The sequence below is a fragment of the Cavia porcellus genome, unplaced genomic scaffold, assembly GCF_034190915.1.
Source record: "Cavia porcellus strain 051 isolate PalLab524CR breed Dunkin Hartley unplaced genomic scaffold, mCavPor4.1 scaffold_21, whole genome shotgun sequence".
Lineage (NCBI taxonomy): Eukaryota > Metazoa > Chordata > Mammalia > Rodentia > Caviidae > Cavia > Cavia porcellus.
The window spans coordinates 64,524,091-64,544,091 of NW_026947504.1; the positions used below are offsets into that span (position 1 = coordinate 64,524,091).

The window sequence follows — 20,001 nt, forward strand, 5'->3', positions numbered from 1 at the left end:
TTAAAATGCCTTTTATACAGGCTGACTTAGACACACTGAGGCCTCAACAGCTCCTACCTGTTGTTGCTGGTGGACCTCTCCTCAGTGATATAAGACCACCCCCTTCCTATCTTATTCACCAATTTCTCAGGTACCCTGGTCAAGACTGACAGATACATTTTTGTCTTCTCACTTGGTTTATACTTTTTCAGGATACATAAAAGCCTTTCTCATACTTGCTAAAGTTCTGTTACAGCAAATCATTCCAAGGACTACAACCAGGTTACAGTGACCCATGCCTAAATCAAAGTTGCTAGACTGCCATCCTGATTCCACATCACTCAGGCTAAGAGATGCCCTCCCAGCCCTAAATCTGATCATTCTGAGTGGTCATCTCATCTTCTGTCGCCTACCCAATCTCCGTTTCACGAAGGCCTCGCAGCCACAGTTAACAGGCTAAGTCATGTTTTGTTATCCACTTTGGTTCCTAATTTCTTACATTTTATTAATGATCATTTTTACAGCAGGACTCTTTAACAGTATTGCCTACAGACTCCAACATCATGCATACCAGAGACAAGCCTCATCAACCTACCGTCTTAACTTTTATGCTTTCAGATGGGGGAGTAATCACCTCTCATAACTCCACTCCTCCTAACCCCATGTTTAATTTTCAGAATTCTGCCTCACCATGGAAATGTTTCTACCTCAACATGGTCCTGATAGAATGATATGTCTAAATCAAAGGCACCTTTCCCTTTACCTCACCTGGGTCCTTAAATATGACAGTGCCATGTCTCCTCATAACATTTTGTCTCTTTGTTTTTCCAGTCTGACATATGTGCATTCACCAGTGAAGCTGTCCTGGCCAAAACACCTGGCACCAGTGTCTACCTGGGCATCAACCTTCATCCCGTCGACTCCCCTAGGCTCCAGTACAGCGCCCTTTGCCAGCAGGAAGTAGTTAAAGAGAGAAATCTTCACCCCTTTTCATAATAATAACCATAAGACGGGATATGAAAGGTTTGGCCCAGGCAGGACACTGTAGCCAGGAAAGCCACAACCGGAAGCAGAAAGCCCCATCTTGCCCTGCCCCTAGGAAGTTACCTGTGACGCCATCTTCCCGCCCCAGGGAATTTACATATGGCGCCAAACCTAGGACCAATGGGCTACCTGTGTATCCCTAATGCCCGCCTTAGGTTCCACCCCAAACCGAGGCTATTTACAGGCCCCCACGCCGCGTGTCCGCCGGAGAGATCGCCGGACGCCAGCGGTGGGAGTTGCCGGTCATCTCTCTCCGTGTTCTCAGAATAAAGGCCGCTTTTTATTTTATATTTCTCATCTTTTGTTAATATTTTTCATCTTTTGGAAATAACTCTATCAACTGTTATCATCATTATGCCATTATGTTCACGCTACATAACGCTGACATCCAGTGTGGGCACTAACTGCACTTCAGCCCAGCGGCCTGGAGATGTTAGACGGCTGACACCGAGAGCTCCCGGGCCAAGCACAGCCCAGGCCACGCTCCCCCACTGTCCTCTGCAGGGTGCGATCTGACCCGGCCATAACACACACTGACTGGTGCGGGTCCTGCTGCATGCACTCTTCCAACGTCAAGATCCACTAAGCGGGTAAGCAGCCAACAACAGTTTGTCCTTCTGTTTTAAAAAGCAGCCCAGGAAAAGGAGAGAAACGTCCTGCATAGTTGGACAGAAAAGGTGTTTCTAAAATTAAATGTCTATAAAGCTATAACAGACATCCTAAGGGGGGACCTGATGCAGACAGCAGGCCAGCCAACGGCTGAAGACACGCCCAGGAGCACCGTGCTACCCAACTCAGCACCGAGCAGAAAGGATGACGAAACACTGACTGAGGGCAACTGGCAGGGACAGTCGGTCTACATTTACTCCTTCTAAAAATATTCCCGACGTGAGAAAAAAGAGGCAGGATATATCACGTCCAGGAACAAATTTCCTAGGATGGATGTTATCATTGTGTGCACAGAAAATGTACCAAGGAGCCGGGGGTTTAGCTCAGCGGCATAAGTGCCTGCTTGGCAAGTGCAAGGTCCTGAGTTCATCCCCGGCCCCCAAAAAACCCAAAAAACAAAACATAACCCGGTACTAAAATGTACCATTAAAATAAAAATACATTTCCTGAGCACCATGCTGTGCTAGGCAGTGGACTGGGAAACTGCTTCAAAGGGCTCACTGGGTACAGTGAGACAAAACACCCAGGGTTTCCCCAGAAAACCAGAAAAGGCAACAAAAACTAAAGAAAAACAACCTAAACAATGAAGGACAGACAGACTGTACACACACACACACACACACACACACACACACGGATGAAATCTTGTCATTTGCAGAAAATGGAGGGACCTGGAGATCATCATGCTGAGCCAAATAAGCTACGCTCAGAAAGACAAATATAACAATATTCTCCCTAATATGTGAAATCTAATAAGACAAAGAAAGAAAAAAAGAAAGTAGAAGGGAGACTATTATTAGGTAAGACAAAGGGAATAGGGGAGGGAAGGCATGTAAGGGGGGTAATGAGGAGAGGAATATGATCACAGTATGCTGCATGATGCACAGACCCGCCAAAATAAATCCTGCTTACCTGTACAACCAATATGCACCAATAAAAATGAAGAAAATAAAGAAATAGACAAGGAATAAAGATGTAGTTCAGTAGTAGAGTGCTTGCCTAGCATGTGTGAGGCCCTGCCTGAGTTCAATCTCAGTACTGAGAAGGAAGGAAGGAAGGAAGGAAGAAAGGAAGGAAGGAAGGAAGGAAAGAAAGAAGAAAGAAAGAAAGAAAGAAAGAAAGAAAGAAAGAAAGAAAGAAAGAAAGAAAACTCTTTAACATGAACAAAAAACATTAAGGAAGGCATACATAGATAATAGAAAAATCACAAAGGAGGAATTATAGCTAACAAATAGTAAATGTTTAAACATTCTCTATAATTTTAAAAAATGTAAACTCCCAGTGAAATACTGTTTTACCCACTATATAACAAAGCTTTTTGTTATTGTTTTAACAAACTCAACTCTGTTGATAATGCAGTGCAACAAATTTTCTCATCACGTACTGGTGGAAATATAAACTGGACAATAATTTGGCCCTGTGGTTCTAGAACCTTACAGTGCTTACAACCTCTGACTGAAGTAGCTTCATTTCTGGCAGCCTGTTTTAAGAAAATTAAAATAAAGAATTTTCTTCATGTGGAAAAATATTTACTGCAATATTCATTTTAATGGTGAAAAACTGAGAACAATCTAAATTTATAAAAGGAGAATAATAAAACAAATTGTGACATATATTCATTTTTTTTTTTTTATCGGTACTGGGGATCGAACTCACGACCGCCTGCTTGCAAGGCAGGTGCTTATGCCGCTGAGCTAAATCCCCAGCCCCTGCATAGAAATGTTAATAGTAGAAATAGTCAGAAGTAGTATCTCAGTTATAGGAGATAATTACAACTATGTAAAGCAAACAAATACAAACCAGAAAATCTACACATAGAAGAAATATTTTTAAAACGTTAATAGTGATTGCCTCTGGGCAGTGTAGTCTGCCATGAATGATTAATTTTCCTTTTCTTCCAAATGTTCTTTTTTTTTTTTTCCAAACTGTATAGTAGACCACGCAAATGCTTTTACAAGGGGAACACCTTCTCTCAAATGATATTTTAAATGGACAAACAACCACTTTTTAAAGTTTAAACTGTGGAATATATCTGATCATCAGGTCTTTTCAAAGCATTAGTCATATATGATTTCTTTGGCTATGAAGTTTCATGAAGAGTAGTACTTGGCTTAGATTCTGGAGAGAAAGCCAAAAAAGATCACTTAGCTTTCCTCTCAGGGAATTCAGGCCCTGGAGATTTTATAGTAGACTTTGGCAGCATTCCCTTCCTGGTACACAGTAAGATTTCATATTCCTAACTTGTATGCAAGCACTGTTAAAAATGGCTTACACTCAATCACTCAAGTGGGTAATTTAACTGGAGAGAGTGTAGAAAGGACTTCCTAGGAAAAGCGGTCACAGGGCACTAAATGCCTCATTATTCCATTTAAAACATTTCAAAGTGGAATAAATGTCTCTCCCTAGGTCGCTAACGAGTATTGCTAGACCTTTATGTCTAACTTCCAAATGTGCTGCTCACCAATAGCTCCAATTTTAAAGGTTTCCTCAGAAAATTTAAGGAAGTAAAAAATTTAGCTTTAAAATCAACAGGAATCTCAAAATTTCCATAGATAAACTATATTTTTAAAAAACATATAAACCCAAACCGCTAACTCCCTGTAAGAAAATCAATTCAAAAAGAAACCTCAATTTCTTTCACATAAGTTTATTTCAAATTCAACAACAAAACATTTCTAAAATTGTATCTTACAGTTTGTTAATTTAAACTTAAGACACATGAATCTTCTTTTAAACAAACAAAAATGACAGCAACAAAAAATTAAAATAAACCTACCACCATGTTACAAAAAACTTCAGAAAGGTTTCAAGATTAACTTTTTTTTTTGTACCAGAATCAAACTTACAACCTTGTGCTTGCCAGGCAGGCGCTTAGGCCACTGAGCTAATCCCTGGCCTTGATTAACATTCTTTTATCTGTATTTGAAATAGAACTCACAGAAATAAAAGCAATAAAAATGCATCAATGGCACATAACTTATCCTTTAAGATTAATTTTTAAAGTCCTGGTTGGATGGAGGTCACGCGAATATACATGTCAACACTAACTGAACTAGTCTCTTAAAATGGATACATTGTTCATATGTAAGTTTTAAAATAAAAATGTAACCCTAAATGTTCTATTGTATTTGCTCTATCCAAGAAGACTCCTATACCAAAACTGTAATTGTGAACTGTCTTCATATAACAAATTAAAAAGTATATTATAGTTATATAAATTATGATATCACATTTATTACAAAGCATATTGATTTCAAAATATCTCTTAATCAGTATCTTCTTCCAATTTTTCTATTTTTCAGTATTCACCCTAAATGTACCTGGAGGCCACCACAACTGAATTCTGTACTTGAACTCCTACAGACCTAAGTGAAATCTAGCAAATACAGACAATAAAGTATACTTTCCCTGACGATCCTCCTTCTCAGTTCAAAATGACTAAGAATGACTTTAGTTTTATAAGCTTTATTTTGTTGGTAAAGTTTGAAGGAGTTTTCTAAAAATGGACAATTTATACAGAAATGGAAAATCTGTGAGAAGCTTTTTATGTATGCTCATTCATCTGGAAGTCTTGGCCAGACATATCAAATTAATGCTCTTTTATAAGAGAAAACCATGTCCCTTAATCATTAATGTTTAGTTCTAATGCACTGTAACACTGAAGTAAACTTTAAAACAGAATTAATGTATGAAGTTAGATATGCATCTACTGATACAAGGGCCTTATGACTGTTCCAGAAAAAACTAGTTACTCAGCCATTAGGTTCATTCATTAGTCACTTCTCTCCCTAGGTAATGTTTCTGTTTATAGTTCCAAGCATTTGTTGGAGCTAAAAAAATTCTACATTTATTAACTATTAGTGATTGTTAATAATGATAATATCATGATAATTTTTTTTTGTCTTTTTCGTTTTTATCGGTACCAGGGATCGAACTCACAACCATCTGCTTGCAAGGCAGGCGCTTATGCCGCTGAGCTAAATCTCCAGCCCATTATCATGATAATTTTAATATAAGAATTTCATTTTAGGGCAGAGATCTGAAGCCAGATCAGTATTCTTAAAAAGTACAAACTATAATCAAAGCACCAAATCTCACCAAAACTCACAAATGGTTACTCTTTGCAACAGAATTATGAAGAGACATTCATAATTCAGTTTTTTGAGTCTTTCCTATAAACACATACATAGTATATATCCATTAAATTTTTGGTTAGATATTGTTATTGTTGAAATTTTCTAAGTATACTCTGAAATATAACTATTTCATAGCTTCTATAGGCCTCTGTGACTATCAATAGTCAATCAATAAAAATCTTAACATGGGATTATAGAGATGAAATGTGATTTAATTGAAGTTATTTCTTATCCTAGAGGCATCCACAGTTGATTCAGTTTTTCTGGCTGGAAAATAATATAATCCTGTATTACTTCCAAATTGGAAGAGGCTTAATGAGCTTCTGCTGGAATTTTAAGACATGTAAGTTACAAAATTAGAGAGTATATTACTCATTCATAGGCAGTAAAGATTTCAGTTTAAGTCAATTACTTTAGTTACCAGTGGAACATTAAGTATGATCATAACCAACAGGCATGTTAATGTAGTTTTAGTAGACTTTTTCTATTGCTAAGGGACTATCAGTTAACTATTATCTTTAAGCCACAATTATAAATATACAGGTATATGCATACAACAGGAAATTGTCCAAATACACATGAATTCATTCAACAAAAATTTATTAAGAAGCTATTATATGTCATTTAGGTCTACTCAAACTCATTACTTTCTTTTAAACACAATTTGGAATACAAAGAAGAAAATGTCTCTTGATTAAACAGAAAACTTGTCCTATCATAAAAAAATCATCAAAGATAAATATAACTTGAATGCATTATATTGTTTCTTTTATTGTATAAGTTTATTGCATTACTTTTAAGTTTTATACGTTGCTACTTTAAGAGCAACTTTCAGAGCTAACAAAAATAAAATTAACTCAAAAGGACTTAATCTAAGTTTTTCAAATGAGTCATATTTCTTCATACTGGACCTAGTAAACAAATGCAGATAGATAACGCTTCTGAGTTTGTGTTGGGACTGACTCCAGAATGTCTCACGTACTCAAGATACTTAGGTTTTCAACTGTTTCCCTGTCACTACTATCCTCCCTCACTCAGGATTGCCACCAAGCTACACCAAGGTCTTTCTTTTCCCCCATTAAATTAGGCCTACCTACCTAATCCACAGCTCACAAATCGATCAGTTCTTGTCAAGTCATCTCTTTCTTATAAGAAATGCATAAAATTTATAAAATTAAATTTTATGTATAAAATTAAAAGTAATGCCAAAAACTGAAACGCATGCCCTGAAACCTCTTTCTCTTTTTCTTTCTGACTACCTACCATCCCATTTCTGTGAACCAAAGACACAGTTCAGTCATGCTATAATAGCTATTTCAGGTGCCTACTATATGGACCAGAGCTCAGGAATGGCTAACATAAAAGTAATGGCTTATATATATTCCTGTAGTAAGGAAAGATTACTAATTTCAACTTTAGATGAGATTTCGTAAGGAGTAAATTAACCATTAAGCTTGTGGAAGTAACTAAAAATCCTGTATTATAAGCATCTTTACAAATACCATTCACTTACTATTAATATTAGTATTAATCCTTTTCTTCAAGCATTAACATTTAGGATAAATAAAAATAATGTCTTCTTCAACATAATTGTTTTATGCTTAGTTTCATACTAGAATAGATTTTCTAATATCTCTCAAGTGATGATAGCTTTTTTGTTGTGTGAGTAAAATATATCCTTAAGTTATAGTAAAAGCCCAGAAGTCACTTGATACACTGTTTCCCAAAGAAAATGGATTCTAAGTTTCCAACAACCCACTGAAACAAACTTCTAAAATACAAAACACTTGTAAATTGCAAATGACTTACTCTTGGTTTCTATATTTACATTCCTGTGGGCTTAAGAAATGGTACCATCGCTAAGGTAACACCAGCAAATGAGTAGTTTAAAATAAAAGAAATTTATTTCCCAAAGAATGTTAAGTTGAATGCAAATTTTTCATCCATTTAAGGACTGAATATGGGAAATTATGTGAAGAATTAGAAGTTGGTTGGTGATATTATCTCTATTACATTTACTTTGGACTTTAAGTATAAGGTACAGGTCCAGAAAAAGACTTCTACAAACCAGCTAAGTTGCTTCTAATACACAGGTCAATAGGCAAAAACAAAACAAACAAACAAGCAAACAAGATCCCACAGATGTGACTCTACAAAACAGAACCTGTTCTACAGGCTCCTGGGTACACAGAGGAAATACTAGAGAAAGCATAGCCATTTTATATCCAGAGTACAAACCCTTTTAATATGTTTACTGATGCTGCAAAAGTTTTCATGTTAGCCTATTTACTTGGTCACTGGAATCAATGACAAAGGGCATGTTTCTTGAAACTAGCACAGGATAGGTTGAAAACTTTGCTCAATATGGTATTCAGGGAGTTAAATTAGCAGTTACCAATACACATTTCCTTCTTTCCTTCTAAGAAGATAAAAACAGTATGCTTTCTGTCCATGTCTTTAAGCATATATATATCATTTAGTATGTATATTTATCATGTAATCTCCTATGCAAAGATGATATAAATGAAGGCACTGGGATATAATTCAAATATAATTAAAAAATTATTTTTCTTTTCTCTGCTCTTGTGCTTACACACATACATGCATGCGCACACACACACACACACACACACACGGACCCCTACTTGGTTATAATAGCTCTTTAACAGAACAGTATGATTATATGAAAGCTTAGTATCAGCCCTAAGCACAAAATAATTACTTTATTCCTTCACTTAGAAATCTGTATGCATTCATTTTATATCAAATGGCAAATTTTACAGATAAATTGTCTAATTTTTATTTTCATTTTAGAACCTTGAAAAAATCAGGATTTACCTAATGAATATCAAAGTAGCTGTCAACATTAAAATTGTATATCCTTTTAAATTAATAGCATCAATATTTTAATTTGAGGTATAAGAAAATTATGCAATTTACAATAACTTATAACGTCAAACATCACATTGTTAACTTTAAATTTATGGACAATGTACAGAAAAAGATAACTTCAGAATTTTCATGCAGTTAAAAGACAGGCATGAAAAATAGTATACTGTCACTATTTTATTTTTGGAAACTCTATGTAAATAAAAACCCATTTCCAAAATAAGATATTCCGTGGACACAGAATAGTTGGTAATGGTTCAAGTGCCTTAGGCAACAGAGAAGCATTGTTTTGTAGTTGTTGTTTTTTCAAGCCTTTCCTAGTAACAGCGTTCATCATGTATTAAAAAACAAGGTAACAGCTAACTCTTAACTATATTAGCATAACCCTAGAACCCCAATAAAAAATGAAGTGTACCACATTAATTCCTTGTCTACAGCCCAAACCGGTAGACATAACTTGGTCGATACTCACCGAATGGTACAGAAACACCAAGGCTTGTCTAAAGGAGATCCATGGTGAGGTGCTGAAGACAGCTCTTTCCCGGGCTCAAAACACTTTGGAGGAAGTAGTCTTTATCTTCCATTTAATAGAGAAAGCCTCCTGCTACCAAAGCATGGCAGAGAAAAAGAGTTTGCACAATTGCGTCTCCACTTTCTGGTCTGTCTTTGAAGAGTAACAGTCACCACCGGAAAACGTTAGTAGAAAATGATCACTTGAACGCTCACACAGAGCAGCTGTAAATTTCCACTCTGCTTGCTCTCAGATTCCAAGCCTTGTCTCTTAATCTGTCACAGGCAGTTCTGTTTCTGGTCAAACCAGCTTGCTTATTCTTCTCCTCCTCTCCTAACATGCGCTTTTAGACACACACCACAGTCACGGCTCTCTCTTTCCCTCCCTCCCAGTGTGTAATGTCACAAGAATGTGTGTAAGGCAGTAAAGCTGGGGCGAAATTAATTCTTGGGTGAAAAATGAAAAAGCCTAAAGAGAAGCAAACATTTTTTTCATTACTTTTTCTCCCTTAAATTTTTAACTTAATGCATAATGCTTTGTCAACTGATTAAACTGTCTTCACCATCTTTGCTTAAAATGTAAATAGAGATTTCTGACAAAGGCATGCAGATAGTGTTAAGAGATTCACCTGCTAATGTGTTAACTCCTCAGGGAAGATACTTTTCCCAATTATAATAAAGTGGTGCAAGTACTAAGAACTTACTCTTGAGATGTAAAAAATAAGGAAGATTTGGATTAAAATGTTTATAATTTAAACAGTATAATTTTATGAAAAGTTAGTGAAGTTTTAATATGGTGTATTTTAAACCTAGACCAACATTTATAGTTATAAAGGGAAAATTATAAAGAACATGGAAAACACTGACACAAAAAAGCTAAACAGCTTAATCATGTATTAGAGGATATAATTATTTCATCTGGAAATAAAGTTTTTCCTCAATATGCATTCTAGTCAGGATGTATTATATTTCTTTAATAAAAATTATAAGGGCTAAAAAATACCAAAAATGTTTTAAAGATTATCATACACCTATAATCACAGAGCAAAAATATCTTAAAATTATAGATCTTTCTGTGAAACTTGGAGATAAGGAATTAGGTGGAAAGCCGAATGGGATGGGGGCTGACAGGTGTAGAAGCATTTGTACAATTTTTGGAATTAGGAGGTAATGTACACAGCTTGTAAAAACAGCTGGCTCTGTATAGAAACTAGTCAGAATTGATCCAGAATTCTATTTCAGTCTCCTTGGCAGAGACTGTTTCCTATTATTGGTTTCCAAACTAAAGTTTTAGGCCCTTCTTGTGATATATTTCTCAATTACAGAGCTAACAAAACTAATTGTTAGTCTGTTATTAAGTAACATATCAATATTACTATTTGTCAAACTGTAATATCACTAAGAATATGCATTTAAGTGAGATAAAAAGTAAATATATATAATAGTTGTTCATAAACTTTAAAAACATAAACAAATAAAACTTTGCTTTAAGATATAAATTTCTTAACCTGGTTCATTTAAAATAGAGTTTTAATGCACAAGGTCTTGAGTTCGATCCCCCACACCACTCATACACAAAAGTACAGTTTTATATATATATTATAAGGTACCTTAGTTATTCCTTAACACTTAAATAAATATCAGGTCTATAATCCCAACTACCCAAGAAGCTAAGGCAAAAGGATTATAAATTCAAGGGCAACTTCTGATGCAATTTGATGACATTCTGTCTTAAAATATAAAAAGGACTGCATTGGTCTGCCAATTATTCTTTCAATTAGTAGTTCCATAAGAATGTTAGTTTTATTTTCTATTTTTAAAGAGATATTAAATAGAAACTATCCTAAGTAAGTAAGGGGTATTAAGTGGCTAGTACCTTGGGTTATATTCCACAGAGTTCTGGTAGAATCAAAGAAATTCAAATTTTATAAGAGTGATTATTAGAATAATACTACTAATACTAATTAAAAAACTTTTTAGTCACTTTAAAATAGATTCAAAGTCATTAAGTAAAGTCAAAGAATTTAAAATATATAGGAGCTAGGGATGTAGCTCAGTGTAGCTCAGTGATAGAACGTTTACTTAATCAGGCATCTGCAAAGCCTTGAGGTTTAACCATCCCCATGTATATCCATGTATTTTTGAAAAAAAGGGGGGGGGACTTGAAAACTTTCCTTCTAAAATTAGAAACATGACAAGGATGGCCATTATCACCACTCCTGTTCAACATAGTACTTGAAACATTAGCAAGAGCAATTAGGAAAGAAAAAAAAAAGAGAAAGAGATAGGAAAACAAAAGGTCAAATTATTATTTACAGGTGATATGATCCTATATATATAAGACCTTCTCCCTAAAATCCACTAAAATTCTTAGAAGTAATAGTCAATTTTAGTAATATTGCAGGATATAAAAATCAGCACACAAAAATCAATGGCACTCCTTGTACATTAATAATAACCCCATTGGTTTCCCCCATTATAGGGGGAAAATACCATCTACAGTAGAACTACAGGGAAAAAAATCAAATAGTTAGGAATTAACCTGAGGAAGTGAAAAAAATCTATGACAAAAAACTCTAGAACTTTGCAAGAGGAAGTTGAATAGGACATCAGAAAATGGAAAGATATTCCTGTTCTTGGACAGGCAGAACCAACACAGTCAATATAACCATACTTCCAAAATATAACCATACTTCAACACAGTTCCAATCAAAATATCAACAGTGTTCTTTATTCTTCATTTTAGGACTGGAGAAAACCATCATAAAGTTCATATAGAACCAGAGGGGACACAGGATAACAGGAGCAATCCTGAGTTAAAGGAACAAAGCAAGAGGCAGACTCAGAGTTATACTACAAGTTACTGTGGTAAAAGCAGCATGATATTAGCACAAAAACAGACATGAGAATCAAGGGAACAGAATGGAGAATGCAGAAACGATTTCACCTTGACAAAGGACCAAAAACATACATTGGAGAAGAGATAGCCTCTTTGATGAATGATTTAGAAAAAGTGGCTATCCACATGCAAAACTGCATCTAGACACATATTTCTCACCATATCCTAAACTAAAATAAAAATGACTAAAAACAGCCTACAGAACGTGAAAAAGTTTTGCCAGATATTCCTCAGAGGACTAATACCCAGAATACATAAAGAACTCAAAAATAAATCGGATAATATGGGTATTAGACACTACACAGGAGTATTAATGACCAATAAATACATGAAGAAATGCTCAATATTGCAAATTAAAACAATATTGAGATTCTATTTCACCCTAGAAAGAATGGCCACTTCGAGAAATCAAATAATAACAAATACTGGTGAGGTTTCAGGTGGTTAGGAGTGGGGGCTTCTCCACTGGCAGTATAAATGTAAACCAGCAAAACCACGATGAAAATTAGTATGGAGATTCTTAAAAAAACTAAAAATTGAAATTCCATTCAATCCAGCTATTTCCCTTCTACAGATCTTGTGGAAACAAAGTCATAATCTAATGATAGTGTATACCTATGTTTATAGCAGCACAACTCATAATAGCTAAATCTTGAAAGTGACCTGTGTCCACCAACAGATGAATGGATAAAATGTGGCATATATACACAATAGAGTCCCACTCTGCCAGAAAGAATAAACTTGAGGGACTTGTAAGAAAATGGATGAACTTGAGGCCATAGTGCTAAATGAAATAAATCAAACATACAAGCTTGAATATCCCATGGTTTATCTTATATGAAAACTCAAGTTATCAGGCTGGAGATTTAGCTCAATAAACCCCGGTGTAAGCACCTGCCTGGCAAGCACAAGGTCGTTCAATTCCCGGTACCAAAAAAAAAAAAAAGAAAAAATCAAGTTATAAAGAACAAAATAAAAGGGGCTGGGGATTTAGCTCAGCGGCATAAGCGCCTGCCTTGCAAGCAGGCAGTTGTGAGTTCGATCCTCGGTACCGATAAAAAGGAAAAAGACAAAAAAAAAAAAAGATAATAGAAAACAGGGAGATAGAGCTTTCTCAAATAAGAAAGGGATCAAAAGATGGAGGGAGAGAGGAGGAGAGGGGGGAAAGGGGATGAGAAAAGGAATTGGGGTGTGTTAGGTGCATGACTGCACTGCACACAGGCATGTAAACAGTATGTACTACAAACATGTAGTAAATTTTTTCAAAACAATGCATATAAGGAAATCACAAAACAAGACCTTATTAGGCCACAAAGAAATTTATTTACTATTTCAAAAAAAGAAATGGGACAAGCTTCGTTCCCTGACTAAATAAAAGCATGATAAAAACACAAGTTACTTTAAAATTTTCAACAGGTAAGCCAATATTCCTTTAAAACATTTATTAATACTTGAAATTTAAACAAAAAAGAACATTTTAAAAATTATTTAGACAGAGAACAATGACACAATTTTTGGGAACCTTTAATTCAGGAAATGATGGAGTAATGGGCTGGATTTACTTTTTGGCCTTACACAACTAAATAAGGACAAAATACACAAAACAATAGTTTTCAGACACTGGCTGCAAGCCAGGTCAGCACAGTAATCCCTAAGGCAAAAGAAATAAACAAATTATGCTTTAAAATAGCTCCAGGCTCAAGAGGAAGACCCAGACAGAGGGATGTGTCCCTGAGTTGAAGAGCCAGAGTTAAGAATTCAGGAAAGCCAATGGGACAAGAATTCACAAATTTCTATCATGGAGAAGAGAGCTGCAAAGACAGCCCTGGAAATACGAAGAGGGTTCCCCTCAAATCTTCATTGAACTGTCAATCACTACGTCTGTGAGAAAATCCCCCAAGTCAAAGTAAAATCCCTGAAAGGAACAGACAGAAAACTTCCCAGTACTCACACAGGACTGGGAACAGTTCATGCTTCCAAAAGAAAGAATCTCATAATATACAGGAAATCAGTTGAGTCCTCAGAATGTTATGTCCTTAGTAGAGGGACCAAATAAGGTCCATTTTAAAAATTACTCCAGTTCCTTCTAATAGAGCTTAGTAATAAGCCTTGAAAGGATCAAGTACTTCCCTAATAACTTGTCCATTCATAGAATAGAATTTAAGAATGTTTCTAGGGATCTTAAAAAAACACCTAACCAATATAACATTGACAATATCTGGCATCTACTAAGAAAGTATCAAGTTAGAGCTGGGCATGTACCTCAATAATAAGAGTGCTGCAAGGCCCTAAATTTGTATTACAAAAGACAAAACAAAGCAACAAAATCAGACATGCAAAGATGGAAGAAAACACAGTGCATAATTATGGAAAAAACCTAGTCAATAAAAACAGACTCACAAGTTACACAAATGATAGAATTTCTACAAAAAGACATTAAAATGTCTAATATAAACATAATTCCATAGATCCAAGAAAACATAAGAAAATTAAGTACATTAAAGATAAGTATGCTAAGGGAAATGTAAAAAAGATCCAAATTTTTTCTAGAAATTAAGGCTAAATTTCTAAAAGAAAAAATTACACTAAACAGAATGAACAGCAGACTGTATACTGCAGAAGAAATGTTTAGTAAGCTCAAAGATACATGAAAGAAAAAAAGATTTTAAGAAAAGAAGGAAAAGAAAAGAATGGCACATCCTTGAACCATGAGAAAACCTCACACAGGTATGTAAATATACCATTTATATTCCAACAAGAAAGAAGCAGGGGGAACAAAAAACAATGCTTGGGGAAATAATGGCTGAAAATGTTTTGAATTTAATGAAAATTGTAAGCTCATAAATTTAAGAGAACAAACTCCAAACTGGGTGTGGCAGGACATGCCTGAAATCTTAGTATTCTGGGAGGCTGAGACAAGAGGATCACAAGTTCCAGCCCAGCCCAGGCAACTTAGTGACTATAAAAATTTGAAAAGGGTTGGGAATGCAGCCATGTGTAAAGAAGGCCCCGGATTTAACCCCAGTACTGGAAAATAAAAGCCTGTCATAATAGAGAAAAGGTCTATTACACACAAGGAAATGAGAGCAGACTTCCAAAACAATGCACATTAACCAGCCACAGATGTAATACCTTAATCCCAACACTCGGGAGGTTGAGCCAGGAGGATTTGCAAATTTGAGGTCACTGTGGGCTACCTAGAGTGTTCAAAGCCAGCCAAGGCTGCATAGCATGATACTGTTTAAAAAAACCACAAAGGATTTTAAATGCACATAAGAAAGCAGCAGAGCAATGTTATCACAATAATGAAAAGAAAACTCAGTATCTTTCAGAAATGAATGCAATGAAAAGCTGAATTAATCACTAAGAGATCGGAATCACAAGAAATACTAAAGTACGCTTTAGGCAGAAAAAATGTTATACTAAATGGAAATCTTCCAAAGGCGTGAATAACACCAGAAACAGTGGCCACACAGATCTGCAAATATGATTCTTTTCTTTATTTTAAAAAATCTCTTTAGAAGAGAATGTAGTGTTTTCTTTTTTTGTTTTTGGTACCAGGGATCAAACTCACAATCTCACACTTGCCATGCAGGCACTTATACCACTGAGCTAAATCTGGAAGTTAAGGGAGGAGATATTTATTTGGTTTACAGTTTGTGGAAGTTTTAGTACATAATTGGCTGGCTCCAAGGCAGGGTGGCTTGGCAGAGAGGCATCACAGAGGAGAAACGGTTTATGGCCAACAGAAGACAACAGAAGTAAGCAAGGGATGATCACGGCTCTTTCTATTCCTTATATCCTATGCAGGGTACTTAGAGTGAGTAGCAAATCATACTCTCAATGTCCTTGATCCTAGTATTGTACCATGCATCAATCCCAGCATCACACATGGTAGATCCAGCCACTTCCGAAAAAGCCCCATCTATGACCTCATGAGGTTTTTGGGGGACAGCTAGACACAAGCCATAACATACAAATTCCTTTATGTATCCATGGTGTGATTACCATCTCCGATCATATTCTGAGTCTAAAGCAAGCTTGAAAAAGTTTAAGAGTATTTAACAATGTTCTTTGATCACAGTAACTCAGAAATTACTAATAAAATATACCTGGGAAATCTCCTAATATTTTGAAAATAAACAGCACACTATCAAATCATCAATGTCAATAAAGAAATAAAAAAGGAAAGTAGAAAGTATTTTGAACTGAATGAAAAAGATGACATATCAAAATCTGTGGGCCACTGGTAATAGAGAGATATGGTTCATATCAATTACGTTATGGAGCTGGGGATTTAGCTCAGCGGCATAAGTGCCTGCCTGGCAAGCATGAGGCTGTGAGTTTGATCCCTGCTACACACACACAAAAAAGAATTACTTACATTATGAAAAAGATAAGCCTTTACTGACCTCAGTTTTCACCTGAGGAAACTAGAAAAAAAGATAAGCCCAAAATTAAAAGAACCAAAGAAGCAAAGAGAGCAGAAATAAAGTGAAAATAATAATGAAACAAAAATAAATTTGAAAAAATCAATAAAATTTATAAATACTTAGCGTAAGTGACATAAAGAATAAAGACAACCAATATCAAGATGGAAGCACTAAACCGTGAAAGAGAAAATACAAGTGAATATTCAAACTTTGTGTGGAGAAGATATAGTGATTTTTTTCAAACCAGACATAATTAAGAATACTCATTGAATTTGACTCTAATTAAAAAAAAACAAGAGAACTTCTTATAAAACTCTTGAGAATTTTATGTATGGGCTTTTACATTATTTATTTATTAGGATAGGGTCTTACCATCTAGTTCAGGCTAACCTTCAATTCACTATGTAGACCAGGCTGGCCACAAACTTGCAGGGATCCTCCTGCCTCCGTCTCCCAAGTGCTGAGATTGTTTTAATTTTTGTTTTTTATTAGTATCTGCTTGCAATACATAATGATTACATTTTCATGGGGGGTTGGTAAATGTACATGAACATTTTAATTCTTTTGTTTATTACCTTTCCCCACTACTCTTCATCTTGAGGCCCCCTTTCTATTTGCAAAAGATCTATTTCCTTATTTCCTATTATTTACCTTTTGTATTGCTCTTTATTTATATTTTGGGTTTCTCATATACATGCAATATTTAAGTTTGGTTTATTTCACCTAATGTGGTCTCAAGGTACATTCATTTTATTACAATTGAGTCAAGTTTACTCTTCTTTATGGTGAAGCAGTACTCTATTGTGTATAAATACCACATCTTTCTTTAAGCATTCGCCTGTTGATTGATTTTATCAGGCACTTCCAAGATTTAGCCATTATGAATTGTGCTGTTATAAACATGGATATACATGTGTTACTGTGATATGATTATTTTAACTCTTTTGGGAAGATTCCTGGAAGACAAATAGGTGGAACAGAATTTCTATTTTTAGTTTTGTTGAGAAATCTCTACACAGATTTTCATAGTGGTTGTACTGCTTTACATAATGAATAGTCAGTAATAATAAGGGCTCAAAATGTGGCTTGTCATACACACACATCCGAACACACATATATCAGGTCTGGTGGTGTACTCATAACGCCAGCACTTGAAGCAGGAGAGTCATTACAAATTCAAAGCCAACCTGAGCTACACAGTGAGTTTAAGGCCAGCTTGCACTGCATAGTGAGCACTTATCTCAAAAAAACCTAAATAAATAAATAAATAATCAAGACTCTAACATGGAAAGTAGCAAACAAACAATATTCCTATTAATTGTTACACCTGAAATTTAGTGCCAACTGTGGATTAATGCTGATTTTACTTTATTTTAATTAATAAATTTGTTTTTACTTAATATATAATAGTCATGAGAAATAAAGCATTAACTAAAACTGTTTTGAGCTGGGAGTGACAGACAATGTGAATAAGTTCAACAAAAAGGAGATTTAAAGATCACACAACCAAAAACTCTTCAGTAATGTTTCTTAGCTAAGGAAGATTTTTTTTTAAGCTAAGGAAGATTTTTTTTTAAGCTAAGGAAGATTTTATATCTAGCTGAGGAAACATGTAATAATGTTTCTGACTGTCACAATTATTAGTCGACTATTAGTCAATACAGCTAAACATGCTACAATCAGAAAACATATGCCCCCAACAAAGAATTATCCATCCAAAACAGTCCACAGTGCCAAGGATGAGGAACCTTGGTTAAGCCAACCTCAGCCCAAGCGTAGACTGCCCTATTAGAGACATCTCTCTTCTTATCATGTTTCTCCTGTGTTGTCTTCATTCACAGCTGGTCTTTCTCTACATGGTGGCAAAGATGGTACCTAATAGATTATGCTGTTGTAGTCCTTATGATCTCAATAGGTTCTTGTTAGCCATCTCAGTCTCTGAAAAATGACTCTGGTTCTGTTAGGATCAGGCAAGTAACAGTGGACCAGCAGAAATCACAGAGTGAGATGCTCTCCTTGGGCAGCTTGGCAACTGAGACCGAGAGCTAAGTGACTGACAGTACCAGGAGGGAGGGCAGAGGCACGGCGAGAGGCTCACACTATGTGGCCCTAGTGAATGACTGCAGTAGGAGCAACGTAAGCTTTCTGTCAGGTCACTTTGAGGCATCACGGGCAGTGTTGGGTGAAATGATCTGTGCAGCGATATACCTGCAAAGACTACACACTCAGGGTCATTAGTGTATTACACACCGCTCTCTAATGCCACTTGGTTGTGTATTATATACTACTGTACAAAGCAACCTGGTTGCCAGGATCCACACCTACCCTTTCCCAAATCTATAATTTCAAGAATGGTGCTGCCTAACATTAGGCAAGTTTTCCAAATGAGATTAATAGTGCATTCATCCTTGTTCACACTTGGTTAGCTCTTGCATCTAGTTCCAAAATCTCTGTTGTTTACATGCTCTCAATCACACTGGAAGAAGCTTCTCATGGTTTAAGCACCTTGCAGCTTGATTATAAATTTATCACTCCACTCCAAAAAGCAAGGCAATGGAAAAGGAGAACATCAGAAATATAATTTCACATGAAAATTGAAAATATACTTTCAATGAAAATGTGAAGCACCATCAGTACATACAGTACTTTGCTAGACAGGAAGAGCAAGCAACCCCACCTGGGCTCTTCCCAGATGGAGATGAGTTCCTGAGGTACCAAACTGGATGCCTCCAATTTTGGTCTCTAGGAGAGTCTCCCTCACCACTGAACTCTGAAATTACATTTAAGAAGGTTCCATGGGAGGTTCCTATCCAGCGTCTTTCCTGCTGAAACAGTGTACTTGTTTTTTGGTCAACTTTAGTGCCTGGGAGATGTGAAGGGATGGGACTTCTTTGGAAATATAACTGCCTTAGGGTCTTCATTGGCTTTTTTCTCATTCATGCATTTGTTTCTTTTATCTTGTTTCTAAAGACAATAGTGTAGATATAAAATATCAGTTATACCTTCACATGGCCCAAGAATAGCATTTGATTTATTCTTTAATAACCTTAAACTAAGAAGGGAGCCCCAAACTAAAAAACTGCTCCTGGTTTTTTCCTAGAAACTTGTCACACCACCCATGTGCCACAGATATTTCTAGCTCTTAGTATCATTTCTATTTCAGACAGAACTAAGGATGTAGTCTAGCCTCTAAGGTCATTTTGTGATAAGCTGTTGTGAACATTATTCACAACGAAGTGGTTGGTAATTCTGGCCACAGAGTCTCTAAAATTAAGCAAACCTGGATTTCAGTGTAACATATCTTTAAATTGGAAATAACAATATACACTTCTAGGACTTGTTATGGAATCATATGAAATAATACACATAATGCCTGCCACCTAGTAAGTACTAAATATTCATTATTGCTCTCTTCCTTGAAAAAAATTATGTATTGAAAGAA

At 35.6% G+C, this 20,001-nt stretch overlaps 1 protein-coding gene across 3 annotated transcripts in view; it reads right to left on the bottom strand.

Annotated features, from left to right (window-relative positions):
* The window catches only part of Cab39l (calcium binding protein 39 like), a 113,341-nt gene that overhangs the window by 57,726 nt on the left and 35,614 nt on the right, over positions 1 to 20,001 (bottom strand). The window contains exon 2 of one of the 3 annotated variants that reach the window (XM_023560490.2): positions 9,190 to 9,321. The exons of 1 other annotated variant lie outside the window; for it this stretch is intronic. The gene's annotated coding sequence lies outside the window, so the exon portion shown is untranslated. Of the gene's footprint in view, positions 1 to 9,189; positions 9,697 to 20,001 lie in introns of all 3 variants that reach the window. One more of the 3 variants, XM_063232806.1, reaches the window with a different exon arrangement.